The sequence below is a fragment of the Lonchura striata genome, chromosome Z (assembly GCF_050655825.1).
Source record: "Lonchura striata isolate lonStrDom1 chromosome Z, ASM5065582v1, whole genome shotgun sequence".
NCBI classification, from domain to species: domain Eukaryota; kingdom Metazoa; phylum Chordata; class Aves; order Passeriformes; family Estrildidae; genus Lonchura; species Lonchura striata.
Window position 1 is genome coordinate 57897876 of NC_140740.1, and position 14066 is coordinate 57911941.

A 14066-nucleotide genomic window follows, 5' to 3' on the forward strand; every position below is an offset into this window, starting at 1 on the left:
ACTTTTTAAATGAGAACAAGAAGTTTCTCATATTCCTTTGGTTAACCCACATGAATGATATTTGCCATTCTTTATGCTCATTTATTCCCCCTACAGACTTTTTAAATAATAAAACAGATATCAAGATTTGCTTTTAAATAGTAATTTTACAAAAATTGTTTTATGTTAATGGCTACTAAACAAAATATGCACATGAAAGAACTTCACCAAAAAAATACACAAAAAATAAAAAAGAAAAACCCAGACTGAAGCAATCTAATATAAGCTGTGTCACTCCAAAAACAATTTTCAATTCAGCATGAACTTAAGACACTTAACATTAAAAATATACATTAGAGAAAAAAGTTCATTATGAAAAGACAGACAAGATACTTTTATAGGGATCCTTTAGAAAATATCTGGGGATTATGACAACTCAGGGCAGAATTCAGTGCTCTATTTTCCACCCAGGATGGGTCTCAGAAACAAAGCTTCTGGAGTATCACACCTAGCATGGTAAGACAGTGATGAGTCGAGGATTGTCTACCCTGCAGACCCCACTGGAAAAGGGGGAGAGCCTACAGCAACATTGACACATGCAGGTCTGATTTCAAAATTATAGCTTAAGAAATGGCAGTAATACTGACTTGCATATGCAGGTACAATTATGAAACTTCCATGTTTCAGAATCACTTTGTATACTGTTGTTAATCTGCTCTTGAAGTTCAGAAGGTAATTAAATTAGGACGTTTCGCAGATGGTATCTTAAGATTTACCTGGGAAATACCAGCTCTGCCCTTCCTATTTCCCAAGGCTGTGTGTTCATAATTACAGTTATTTTAACTACATTACTCCCTATGTCACATGGCAAGTAACTGCAAACTGCCTATTATATTACACGGATTACTCACCCATGGTCTGCAACAAAGTTTCAGACTTGAGCTAGGTGTCACCTGTTATGGATTTTGCTGAGAGAAGTTTCTGTCACCTTTTCCATTTTTATGCCTTCTCTCAACCATCCAGCCCAGTTTGTGAGAGATTCATCTCATATGAAAGTTTGCTAAATCCTGCTTAAAATTAGGTTGCTTTTTCCTCTTTGATAATAGTGCTTATAAATACTGCCCCTGCTAGAAGACAGGGGACATCCTAAAAACAGATTACTGAGGCTTAGAAACTTTACTAGAACATCTTCTAAAATTCCTCACTGGAACTATTCAATAAGATATCTAATGCTTATCTTGTGTAGTCACCCTTACTGGATTTTTTACATAGTACCTATTTATTTAATTCTTTGCTTTTTAAACTAGCATCAAATCTGTTATTCACCTATGTGACTAAAGTACCCTAAGTAGCAGAACTAGTGAAAACAGCTTTCATTTCAACCACACTTCACACTGGTTTTGTGTCTGCCCAATGGCTTTCCTACTCTGCTACCGTGTAAAGTAAAAACCAGTTTGTATTTTCTTTCACAACTCTCTATGAATTGTTAAAAGAATAGATACTGAAGACTTCACAGCAAAGCTGAACAGTAACAACAGGCATGGAAAACCCCCTTTTTATGGGAACAATTTCAGGGGTATAGCCCTGCTTTATACCCAGCTCCCAGCCAGAATTACATGGGCACTCTCCTGCATCACATACACTGAACCAATCACCAGTATCTGAATGAGTAAGGCCCTCTTTGCAGTCCAGTCCCATAGCATCACTGCCAGTGGCTCTGCTCCAGGCAGCTGCAGGATAAGCCACAGCGCTTCACCAATCCAAATTAAAGCTTAGGCTTTGAGAAAGAAAAAGAAAGTTATTATTTCTCAGTCAACTCAGACTTGTAAGGCTGAACTGGCTTGTGCAAAGGAGATATTAAAACTCACAAACTGAAATGCCACAGAAAGGGAGAAAACTGGGAATAAAAGCCCTGTCATAGATCCCTTTAAGCTAATAATGAAGATATGCAAGGAGGCCACATCACCATCCAGTCCCGCCTACTCATAGACAATCCTATACTAGATTGCTAGTCAATCACTTCACATGCTCCACCTCAAAAAGTCATCACACTCTCCATCAGGGTCACTCTACAAGATGAGATGTGAAGCTACAAAAATTACATTGTGCTACAGTAAGGCAGGAAAAGACCTGTCATCACCAGTATCTTAAATATCTTAAATGTATCACCTGAGGTTGCAGGGATGCATCTGAAATGATCCTAGGGACTAATCTTCTACATCACATAGAAAGACTTATCAAGTCTAAATAGCCTGGAAGGAATTTTCTTTACAAGTCTGAATCTACTTATCAGGTTAAATCAAGTAGGAAACTCTGGGTACATCCCTGAAAAAATTCTCAGTTTCACTTAGTACTTGAGCACCACGGACATCACTGTATCTTCACCAATTTTCTCTCCCCATACTTCCAATGTTTCAGAGAAAACAAACAACATCAGCAGGGATAAAGTTCCTAAGATTTCAACTTGTTTCAGTGCTCCCCTGCCTTTAACAAAAGTTCTTTATTAAGCATTTAAATGTCAGCATCCTTCAGCCAACTAGTCCCACATACCTACTCTGCTGCAGTGAGTGGCTCCTCATACAGCTTAGAAGAAAGCTCTTCTTCTTGGTGCTCCAGTGCACAACTCACTATTGACTCCTTTGATTCTAGCTCAGTGACACCAGCTCACAATGTCACCTAGACCCACATACACAGTGACAGAGGCACACACAGCATAACAACTTTCACTTAGAAGTCAAAATAAGGTTGTTAGTGCAACCTCACTTCCATTAGATAATGGTATATCATTACCCTAATCAAAGGCCTTTGGTAATGCATTGATTTAGTAACTGGGCCATATCCAACCCTGGTTAACATCCTCCTTTCCTAAAGGAGGGTGTTAGACTCTCCTGTTAGAGTCTCCTGTTTCCTCCTTACCTTATTATGCAACTAGGAAAGCAGCTCTTCAGATTTACCTGAAAGACCAGATCAACTAAGCTTTAGGTAATTTTAAAGAGACTTTCACAAAACATAAGCTAATGGCTAGAAAGCAGTAACACAATCAGCCATGCTGCGCAATCATGCTGCTCCTACCTCACGTGCACCCTGCTCGCTCATCTACAAGTCAACGTCTTCCTAACATACAGAGCTCTTACCCATGCTGTTTGTTTTTCCTTCACAAACAGCTACAGTAGAGACAGTTCTGATAAGGATATGTAAGAATTATTTACAGCTGTGGTGTTTCTAAAGTGTATGCACATCATTAGTAACCAAGCAAAACAGAATACAGAGATCTGTACTGAACTAGAGGGGAAGGACTGCTATTTACCTGCACTGCAAAAGATAACACAGACTGGGTTTTTTAAGCTGCCTAGGAAGCACATTTTTAATACTCAGTATATGCATAAGTTGTAAAAAGAGAGAGGGAGTGCAAATCTCAGCTAAATACTTTGAATGAAAGGGATCAAAGTCTAATGTCCGAGACTGTCCCCTTCTCTTAGCAGCAAGCTGAATCATTGAGTTGGCTCCACCACATCATCTACCCTAATTCACAGTTAAGAGTTAATGCCTAAGTTAACTGAATATAAGGCTCTCATACATTGAATTAATCATAATAGAAGCAGTTTGCTACCAAGGACTTGGTTTGTGCTTACCCACATCTCAGTAGAACAACAACATAAATTGTCATTAAATAGTCACAGTGGGGGTCACTCCTTGGAAACGGAAACAGAAAAGCAGAGCTAGACTTCAGCTTCCAGACAAGACTCCTTACAATAAAAGGGAACAGGAGCCATTGCATAGGTAGTACCTTGCTAACCTAGCCAATGCCAATGGAAAAAAAAAGCAGACAAGCCTTTTTATTTCCAAAGACATGTCATAACCAAGTAATCAATGGCAATGTACCAGCTGGTATTCAGCATCAAGAAAAAAATATTAGACCATAATTTTCACTTGTGGTAGATGGGACTGTCTTTGTAACATGAAAATACATCAGAAAGGAGTTTTATAAGAAGCGGAGATGGAAAACAAAAAGTAAATAATTATCTTAAGAACACAATATTCACCTTAAGAAAGGTGAGCAAGTAAAGTGAAAAATATTCATAATTATTAAAGGAAGAGGTGTTTTTCCACAGTTAAATCTTGTGTTTAGCATACACTCAGCTCTTGTCAGCGTAGTTGCCATGGCAAAACAACATTGCAAAATCAATGCCATTTTATGGAATTTTTATTGCACCAGCTCCAACCTTGCTGGGTTCAGAATATTAGTAAGTAGTAACACTGATAACACCCGTCAAGCGTTGCAACATACTGTTTTGTACACCCTCTAACGCAGCAATTTACAGTAGTTGAACTGCTCCCACACCACTCTCCCATGCTGACGTGAGCTAATTTGCTTTACCATTGTTTCCCACTGACTTGCACTTGCTCAACCTACCCACCACCCTCTGGGTCCTGGGCTGATATCCTCGGCAGCAAAATAATGCATTCCTTCTGCCCCTATTTTGCTTGCATCTCAGTAGGCAGGAATAAATTTTAAAGGCAGCTGACCTAGAACTGACACCCTCCCTTCCCTCCCCCTCTTTTTAAGCTTCCATGCAGCATAGCTGACATGCTGCTGAGCATTGTAAACATAAGCAACTGCACCCTCCCTGGGAGGCTCTTCCAAGAGAGTGGGAACCAGCTGTGCTGGCACCTTTGGCAGTGACCCTCAGTGCAATGTGACCTTTTGACAGTGTGACACGGCCAGCAGCAGCACAGTGACAGGTGATGGCAGAACTTTGAGGTGACAAAAGGTACTTTAAAGGAAATGTCCTAAGTGATTTTTAAACTAAAGTCTCAGAACACTCCTCCTACCCAAGAAAGCATGCTGACAGTATCATTAAAAAGCTGCTGCTCCCACGTCCAGTCTTGGCACATGTACTTTTTGGAGCACTCCAGGAAGGAACTACACTGCCACATCCTAAATCTTTCCAGTCCAGAGCTGGTAATTTATACAGTTGCAGCTAGAAGTTTCAAATCACTACGGGATATGCAGGGAGGTATACAGGAATTAAGTTGTTGTTGTTGTAATTAACATTCTTCAGCATGATGAAAGGTTTGGTTAATCACTATGAAACACACTCATGAGTATTAGTATCAGGCAACCCATGAAGGTACATTATACCACTGTTTGGCAATTTCTCCTGGCACTCCATTTTTTATTTCTGCTTCGGAAAGAAGATCTCCACTTAAAAATAAATTAGCTTATACTTACACCTGACCAGAGTTACTGCAAAGGGAAAAAGTCAATACAGTCTCTGAAATGGAAAAGCCAGATGTTTCTATTATATCCCATACTCAATGGAGGTATCACAATGGTGTGCAGAATGGAAATGGACAGCAAACAGGCATCTGAAGTTTAAGAATAACTGGAGGAAATTACCCCACAGGCTCATCCTGAAGTCAAAGCCACTTGCATTGTGGTTATAGGTTGAATCCAGAGATGAATGCATGGAAATTAGCACATTATAAGCCTCCATTTGATTCTATTCAAAATTTGAGTAAGCTCTTGCGTACCACTCCAGCCATCTTGCATGTTGCTTAGACTACTTGCCTGATAACTTTCCCCAGTACCTTGTCCTTTTGAGATGACTCACCCACTGGAGGCAGATCCAGCTTGACAGCTTGGGCACATGGGGTGAACACAAGAATGGGAGCACGTTTGCTTTCACACAGTGCTAGCAGCAGTTCCAAAATTTTCTTTTCCACTTGCTATGCAGATACCCTTCTAAGGACTGTGGAAGTGCCGGACTTTCAAAGGGTTCTTACAACAGACTTGGAGGTCAAAACTCAAGAAACAGTATGGAATAGGTTGCCTGCAAGCATTAGAGTGAGGAAACATCCTGACACAGTGACCCAGAGCAGGCAAGGGCCAATAGAGACTAAAGAAAATGATTGCATGGGCAACACAATGTTGCATGGACAGTAATCAGAACACAGCCTAAACTCAACAGCTTGCATGAAAGAAAAATTATCCCTTACCTAAAAACATTAACTGGCTTGATCAGCAAAAATATCTAACAAGATTTTTTAACCAGATCTTGTTATAAGAATCCAACCTTAAAAATATATAAATTTTTCATTCAAATTCCAAGAAATCAATCTGCAGGAGTTTGCAGAACAAAATGCAAAACAGAGGTTGATATTACGGGCAAAAATACATTAATGCATTAGTGACAGTAGACAGCTGTAAAGGCATATTTCTGCTCCAGATCTAGTTATCTAGACCTTTGTTCCTTTGCTAATAAGGATTTCTAAAAGTCTTCATTGTTTTGCACTGTCTGGAAGCTCAAGAACAGCACAAAAAGCAGCACTGCGAAGGCCATGAGTTTGTAACTCAAAAACTTTTTTAAATCAGCCTGGAACACCAAAAGGTATCTTCACAGAGAAGCAGAATCAAACAACACATCTATGTGCAAGTTTAATCACAGGTATGTCAGGATTTTTCCATCTTCTGTCAATATTTTCCACTATCACAATAGAATGTGCTTTTTACCATCTTTCTAATCATTTGGAGACCACCCAGAACCACAAGACATCAGTTCAGTTTAAAATACAACAATTCATCCAGACAGCATATATGGATGAACCAGCTATGTCTGGGCAAGGCAACTGCACTTTTTTTTTCCATCTTTTCGATCCTGAAAGATTGCCAAATAGCTAAAAAAAAAAAAAAAAAAAATTGAGATCACATCAACAAAGTGCATTAGGCAATGGATGTGCAACATCAGAACAGCACAGGAGACAATAATCCTTCCAACAAAGAAGCTTGGCAAGCAGCAGAATACTCAGCCTAATACTAATGTTCCTTTAAAACACCAGTATACAAGAAACAGACAAGTGTCTAACAGTCCACTCAGCATGCTACAGCAGTAAAACAGAATAAAACTGGACTATCTCCAATACAAAAGGAAATTAGACTTACGTGTAGCTATGCATTTAAGTTATCAAAAAAAGTCTCAGTACTTTTGACATACTGGTTTCAATGCCTTGCAGAAGAGGTCAGTTTTGGTTCACTCTCTGTATAGAGCTCTCAGTCCCCAGATAAAAAGGGACAAGTCTTCTACTACTTAACACAGCAAAACTGTAAGCAAAGCCAAAGTGTTGTGTGCTGTTTCAATATTCCAGTTAATATGCAAAATTAGCAGGCCACACCCCCCTTTCTGAACCTAAAGCAACACCGTAGCCCTCATTAGGAAAGCAGAGCGGTTTGCTTCTGCTCTTCTTCTGCTTCACTCCAGGATGACTCTATTGCTCACATTTAAACCAAACAATTTGCTTTTACACACATTCTTTGTCTTATATATACTTTATTCAGGTGCAGATTCATCCAGCTGACCATATCCAAAAAGCATGATACCATCCCACTAACTGGAAAGAAAGACTGGATCTCTTCCCACTGCAGTCATCCCAAAGAATGAGCCAAGGTCATATAATTTCACCGTCTGTTAAAGTGACTCCCTCACTTAGCACAAAAGTCTTTCTAGATTCAATCAAGTTTTGTCTGATGCTTCAGCACCTTGGATGAAAGCAGCCGATGAAATATCACATTTTACAACATACAAAAATTCTCTACAGGATAAAAGCAAGAACACCAGATTGCACAATTTCTACACCTCCAGAGGCAATTTTCTGTTCCATGCTTTTAAATGTAGTTCAAATGGGGTATATGAGATGTTCAATTTTAAAATAAAATAGCAACCTAATTTCAAAACTGGGAAAAATTCCAAAGCAAACCAGAACTCAGCATGGTCCAGTCCATGTTCAGGAACATTTTCTCCACAACTTTCTGATAAGCTTCCCTAATTGATCAAGTGGATCACTTCAGTTTACAAAAATTTGTTTCAGGATAATCTGAAATTCTAATGGACAATACCCCTTAAGATTTCAAGCAGTCATTAAAGGACTAGTTGAAAGAGGCACAGAGTATTCTACTCTTATTCTATTCTAAACCTGTATTTTACATTCCCTTCTCTCTTTCTAAAATCTGTCATGCTCCCAGTTAGAAGTTAAACTGAGTGAACTTCCTAAACATCAAAGCTATGGCATGAGGCTATCTACAGCCATGTCTTAAAGTTTCTTCCTTTTTCATGTAAAAACAAACTTAAGCAAACTTAACAATGTGACTTGTTACAGAACAACAGGTGCTACAAAACAATGTTGTCAGCACACCAGAAATAATGAGAGTGATTGTAACAAGGCTTTTGAGAAGTGCTCTTTACAGGTAGTTTTATGAAAGGTTTCATTTCAAAGTTGACAATGAACATTTGAGTTTACTTCATTATCCTCTTGCCTTTGGTTGACTGTATATCCTACAATTCTCATTCACAAGAGACAAAGGGGGACAGGGCACTTCTGAAGTAATAATAATTTCATCAAGCTTGTCACACCCCTTCTGTACAGTTAAAGACTAAAAAGTAATTTTTCTTCTTCAGCACTGAACAAACAAGCTAGAACTCTGACTATAAAATTATAAAGAATGTATTTAATCTAGATTTTTCCAACTGTACATACAAATACAAAAGGGATTGTGGATGGTAAGAATGCAAATATTGTAAAACACACTGTTCTCAATATACCTGAATCCAAGTAATTTTTAGCTGTATGAAAGGAAACCTTGCCAGCTACTACTTCTCTGAACTGACTACAGACATTTCCACATGCCCATCTCCATCTACTCATAATGCCACAACTTTCCTGAAAGAAAGAACACAGTACCAATGTGAACCATTCCCATACTCTAAAAGCATGCAGAGAACCACTGAATCAGGTTTTTGTGACTTTGCTTTAAGTCATTTCAGGACTGATGATACAATGCAAATTATTTCCAAATCAACAAACTGATCTTTGTGAGTCAGAGTAAAGCAAGAGTTGCCCCCTTCTTTTGTTAGAAAACAAAGAATAAAAGGAATAGAATAAGCTATATTTTTATCTCAGGCATAGCCATAAACCCAGAACACCATCACTGGGATAGGAGCATTCTCTTGAACCCAGCCCATCAGATGCCTGTTGAAATTTAGCAGCTTTTTGGACAGTACATCCTATTTCTTTGCACTAGGTTTTGCAGTGCACTAGACAAAGTTACACTCACATTCACATGCATTCAGTGAGGCATTGCTTTAAAAAAAAAAAAAGTCTTTGAATAGAGGCTCCAGGCACAGAGCCCAGTGTGCAAGGCCCATATCAATATAAAACATAATCCAAACTACAAAGAATTCACAATACAATTAAACACAGGCAGGCAGCATGTAGGAATTCATAAAGTGCTACAAGCAGCTTCTCTTGAGCACTGCAAGTCTGGCTGTTTACAGGGTAAGTTTGCAATTATAAGAGCACTTTTAATAGTAGCAATGTAATTTTAATCAACCTCTCTCCCCATTACTCATACCTGTTCCTATGTCACCCTTGACTTCTGCTGGAACAACCATTTTTCGGGCTGCATAATAAAACAGATTGGGAAACAGACACAGTATCGGAGAGCAAGCCTCGCAGAAAAATAAATGGTATTTTTAAACCCAGACTGTTTCCTCAGTGCTTGTTAGTACTAGCTTTCACTGAAAAATACTCCAGTACAAAAGAAAAGTGACACAAGAAGCACATGCAAAGAAAAGCATGTGGAATAATAGGCTGATGTTTCAGTTGGTGAAACTGAAGTAGGTATCACAAGTGGAGTGAAGATAAGGGTTGATGTGTTTGCTGCTTTTACCCTGGCTGTTAAAAGGGGCAATCTGAATACCATTGCTCATAGCAAATAAGATGATTCATAGTTTACTGACACCTGTATTTGTCCTCCTTGTGATATCTGTGCCTCTCTGCAGTTGGAAGCTAGAGTTTGTTTTGGGCTGGATAGGGTTTACAAGTAGTTTTTTTAAGAGATTTGTGTGCTACCTCAGGATTTTGGAATTAAATGCTCCTAAAATTCAATTCCTCAGACTATCACCAAGAACCAAGATAACACTTAAAAGCACTTAAATCTGTGGTTCTCTAAACTGTTTATTCAACTCACATTACTCCATTCATGAATCACTTATAGGTGTTTCCTAATCAACATCCTCAGTGATAAATTGCTTTGTGTAGCCATCATAAGAAGACAGAACAAAAATAACAAAACACATGCAGAAGAAAAAAAAAGACATATTGACAGGTATGTTGAAAGCATTTTACATTGTGAATTCAGTAAAAATAGAAAAAACCCCAACAATTAAAAAAACACAAACTGACCAAAAAAAAAAAAAAAACACCAAAAACCAATTAACTATTCAATATTTCCATGTCAATGATCAGCATTAAACACTGAAACCAAAGACAAGTAAAGATAAGAGATACCTGAGTTATTCTAGTGTCTCTCAGCAGTGTAAACTCATGTACTTAACATTTTATTTTTTGGATTTCAACTAAATTTCATATACACATTAAAAAAAAATTTAACTCCTATATCACTGGCAACTTGGCTAAACTTTTGGCAAATTGGAAATGTGACAACAGGCACGTAAATTACTGCAAGACCCTATAGCTTTAGAGGTACCTTTTAAAAGGAACTGTTTAAAAAGAAAGTACAATAGGTTTACAAAAGTAACTACTTGTTTTGTTCATTCATTTTTTCCTAATAATCTCATCTTTTTGAGGAGTAAAAGGTTTAGTTTCCACCCTTTAGACTGTATTTGTCCTTTACATGCAGCAGTGAGCTTCTGTAGAGGGTGAGGTCCCAGGGCAAGCACATGGGACTTGCTCCCAGCATTGTGGAGCAATGCAGAGTAACCACTCAGCTTTCAGGGCAGCTATCAAGCACAGACCAACTTCCCTTTATGTACTCAGACTGGCCTACCAAAACTGCTGTTTGAAGTTAATAATCCATAAACTGCAGTAGAGAAAAACATACTTAAGTCTGCCATTTATTGAATTTAATACATACTTGGGCAACAAGAAACTGATAAAAACACTGCCCATGTGCCACATGCTGTGACTTCGTGCAAGAAAACCAGGATAATGAAGAGCTGCAGTGAGGGACAGGGGAATAGTGAGGGGAACAAGTATTTCTTCCTTTCCAGCTGCCCAGGCTTTGAGAAGCAGCTTAAAGTTTCATACATCCATTAGCCTGAAGTGAATAAGAGTGTTGGGCTACAACATTATTTGTATAAAATATGCTGTGCCACAGAAGATGTCAACATCCCATCTATTCATATTTGCCTATATACTATAGCGCTACTATCTGTATTTTACAAGTTGTCCCTGATCCACTTCAGACAGAACAACATAAGCTGGTCTTAACTCTTAACTGATAGCTAAACCATCTTATCAGCTGGGACAGACAAGGGAGCTCACACCAGCCTGCACCAGGAAAATTAGGGGGCAGCAGCCTCTGACAGCCATGCTGAGGCAGTCAACAGGCAGGGAGAGATGCCACATGAAGTCTGCCAAGTTAGACCCACAGTACAACATGATTTCACAAGCACCTAATGGAGGTCCATAAAGGGATCTTGGCTCCCTTCCACCTCCTGCCCTTGAACATGGCACAGAGGTGACATCCTCCCACTTCCCGCACCCCACACATGCCTCCCATGCCCATCCTATGCACTGCTTGTGCCTCTGCCGCTCTCTGCAGCTGCCCACACCTCCAGAAATTTGTGTGTAAGGCAACTAGATACAGGCAGGCCAGAGGAAGAGATAAGACAAGCATTAACGCAGGCACACTGTGCAGGAGCAGCTTCAAGAGGAAGAGCTGAAGTCCCAGTTTATTGCAGCAGAGAGAAAAGAAGCCAGGAAAGGCACAGAGAGACAGGCAAGGGGTGCACACTCAGCAAATACCATCAAGTCATGTCAAGATTCAAAAACACCCCTGATTAGTTCTTTTACTGATATGCCACTAGTCAATAGGTATTTCATGGTATTTCATGAGCTTCATAATGAATTAAATCCTATTTGGCTTGTATTACTAGACTAATGCTGTGGCATCTTTCCCAACACATTCCATGAATATTGCTTCTTGTACCAGAATCTGTCTTGCTCTACCAATAAATACTTAATAGAAAGATCACATTATATTGAAATACCATAAAGTTACATTATTCCCTGTATTTTCAACAGAGGTGCTGACTAGCAAGTATTTCAAAGAATCATAGAATAGCCTGGGTTGGAAAGATCACCTAGTTCCAAACTCCTGCCATGGCCAGGGACACTTTTCACTAGACCAGGTTGTTCAGAGTTGGAAAGATCACCTAGTTCCAAACTCCTGCCATGGCCAGGGACACTTTTCACTAGACCAGGTTGTTCAGAGCCTGGGCCTTTCAGGGAGAGGGCATCCACAGCTTCTCTGGGCAAACTCTTCCTCACTTTAAGCTTATGTTCCTTTAGGTTTTCAAATCCTAGGTCTTTCTACGTTTTCTTCAGGTAAACATGTGAGCACAAGTGTTCCCACTCCTCAAGGAAGTTTTCAGGGTACATCCACACTGTCTAATGCCATGTCAATACCCCATGATTCTACCTCTACCTGAGGCAGCTCCAAGGCAGCCTGAGTGCGTCCCAGGCAGCACCCCAAGTGTTGAGCAGCAGAATAAATCAGGCAGCATGCTGTTCCCAGGCTGCTCCCAACAACCAGAAAAACTTGTTGAAACTTCTCCCACATGGTAGTGTTCAGTACAGACCTACACATGGGTCTGGGAGAAACTGAATTACAATGAAGTAAGGAAGAGAGTATCCATACATGGCAGTAAGTTTTCTGGTTTGTCTGAACAGCTTTAATTAACATACCTTGATTAGCTATGCAAGCAAAAAAAAAAACATCAGTAAGAGCTGGTTTGCTGCCTCACTATGACTTTTCAAGCATCATACTATTCTGTCTTGGTGACGGCCACACCCAAGACCCAACAAAAATTCCAATTTAAAAGGTATTTATAAATTAAGTATCCACAAACTTACAATTCTATAACTATACACATGACATCTACAGTTGCAAAGGACAAGTCTAAGAGGTTGCTCCAATGTAGCCTCATCAACACCGCCCCTCACCAGCCAGCTGGCACTGACCTGCCTCCTCGGCTCCCGGCCTCACTGCCTATATGGCCCATCCTTAAGGACGGACCTGCCCCACGTGGCAGCAAAAGTGACCTGTCTCCAAAGAAGAGGAAGGCAGCAAGACAGGCGGCCACCCTTCCACCTTGCCAGACAACTCCTGGCTAGACATCAACCCTCAGCCCTACATTTTAATATCACCATCTTAAGCACATGGGCCACACCTCTTCCCTGTCTCTAACCTTCACCCCTAAAGAGAAAAACCTCAGTTTCTTGATGCATGGGATCACCCTTTGGGAGCAAAAGGTGTGGGAAGAAAAAGGCATTTTTAAACAATAAGGTCCCTGATGCAGAGGGGCCATGCACATGCCACGAACTAACTTGCTCTTCATGACAGGAGAGCTCTGTTCATGTGAGGCATAGCCAGAGGTCCTTGAGAGACAGGCACCGGGAGGTGTGGGGCACACCCAGAGGGTTTGGAGGAACAAGTACTGCTTAGTGCCAGAACCAGTGAAAAGGTTTAGGGGCACAGACACGGTGTGGTGTAGGGCACAGACAGAAAGCCTGGAAGCTAGGCACTGATGGGTGAAGTACACTCAGTGGGGTTGGAGGAGGAAGCACCAGAGAGCACTGCCTGAGCGCCTGGAAGTATGGCACAGGAGGGTGCAGACAGGGAGAGGGACCAGGAATGCAGGTGCACCCAAAGGACGACGGTGAGGAGCAAAAAATCTCAGCGCGGCATAGCTAGGGGCTGCGGAAGACAGAAGAGGTACGCGGGAGCAAGCAGGGAGTTTGAAAGGAAGGTGGGCAGGAGGCAGCCCGAGACCCGTCCCGTCCCGTCCCGCCCAGCCCCGCACGCCCAGCGCGGGACAGACCGTGCGGAAGAGCGCCGAAGGCTCCCGTTCCCGATCCCCGCGCTCCGGTTCCCCGCTGGACCCACTCACGCGGCAGCAGCGCGCCCCACCTGTCCCCGCTCCGCCGGGCGGCAACTGCGCCGCGGCACCGCGCGGCCGCGGAAAGCAGCCCGCAGCGCCCGCCCCGGCCCGCCCCGGCCCCACGGC

The 14066-nt window shown here is 41.0% G+C and overlaps 1 protein-coding gene across 3 annotated transcripts in view; it reads right to left on the bottom strand.

The window, feature by feature from the left end:
- Nucleotides 1-14056, bottom strand: part of ELOVL7 (ELOVL fatty acid elongase 7) — a 31526-nt gene extending 17470 nt beyond the window's left edge. The window contains exon 1 of one of the 3 annotated variants that reach the window (XM_085567299.1): nt 13970-14056. The gene's annotated coding sequence lies outside the window, so the exon portion shown is untranslated. Of the gene's footprint in view, nt 1-13880 lie in introns of all 3 variants that reach the window. The other 2 variants (XM_021534471.4, XM_085567300.1) reach the window with 2 other exon arrangements.
- Between the last annotated feature and the right edge of the window lie 10 nt (nt 14057-14066).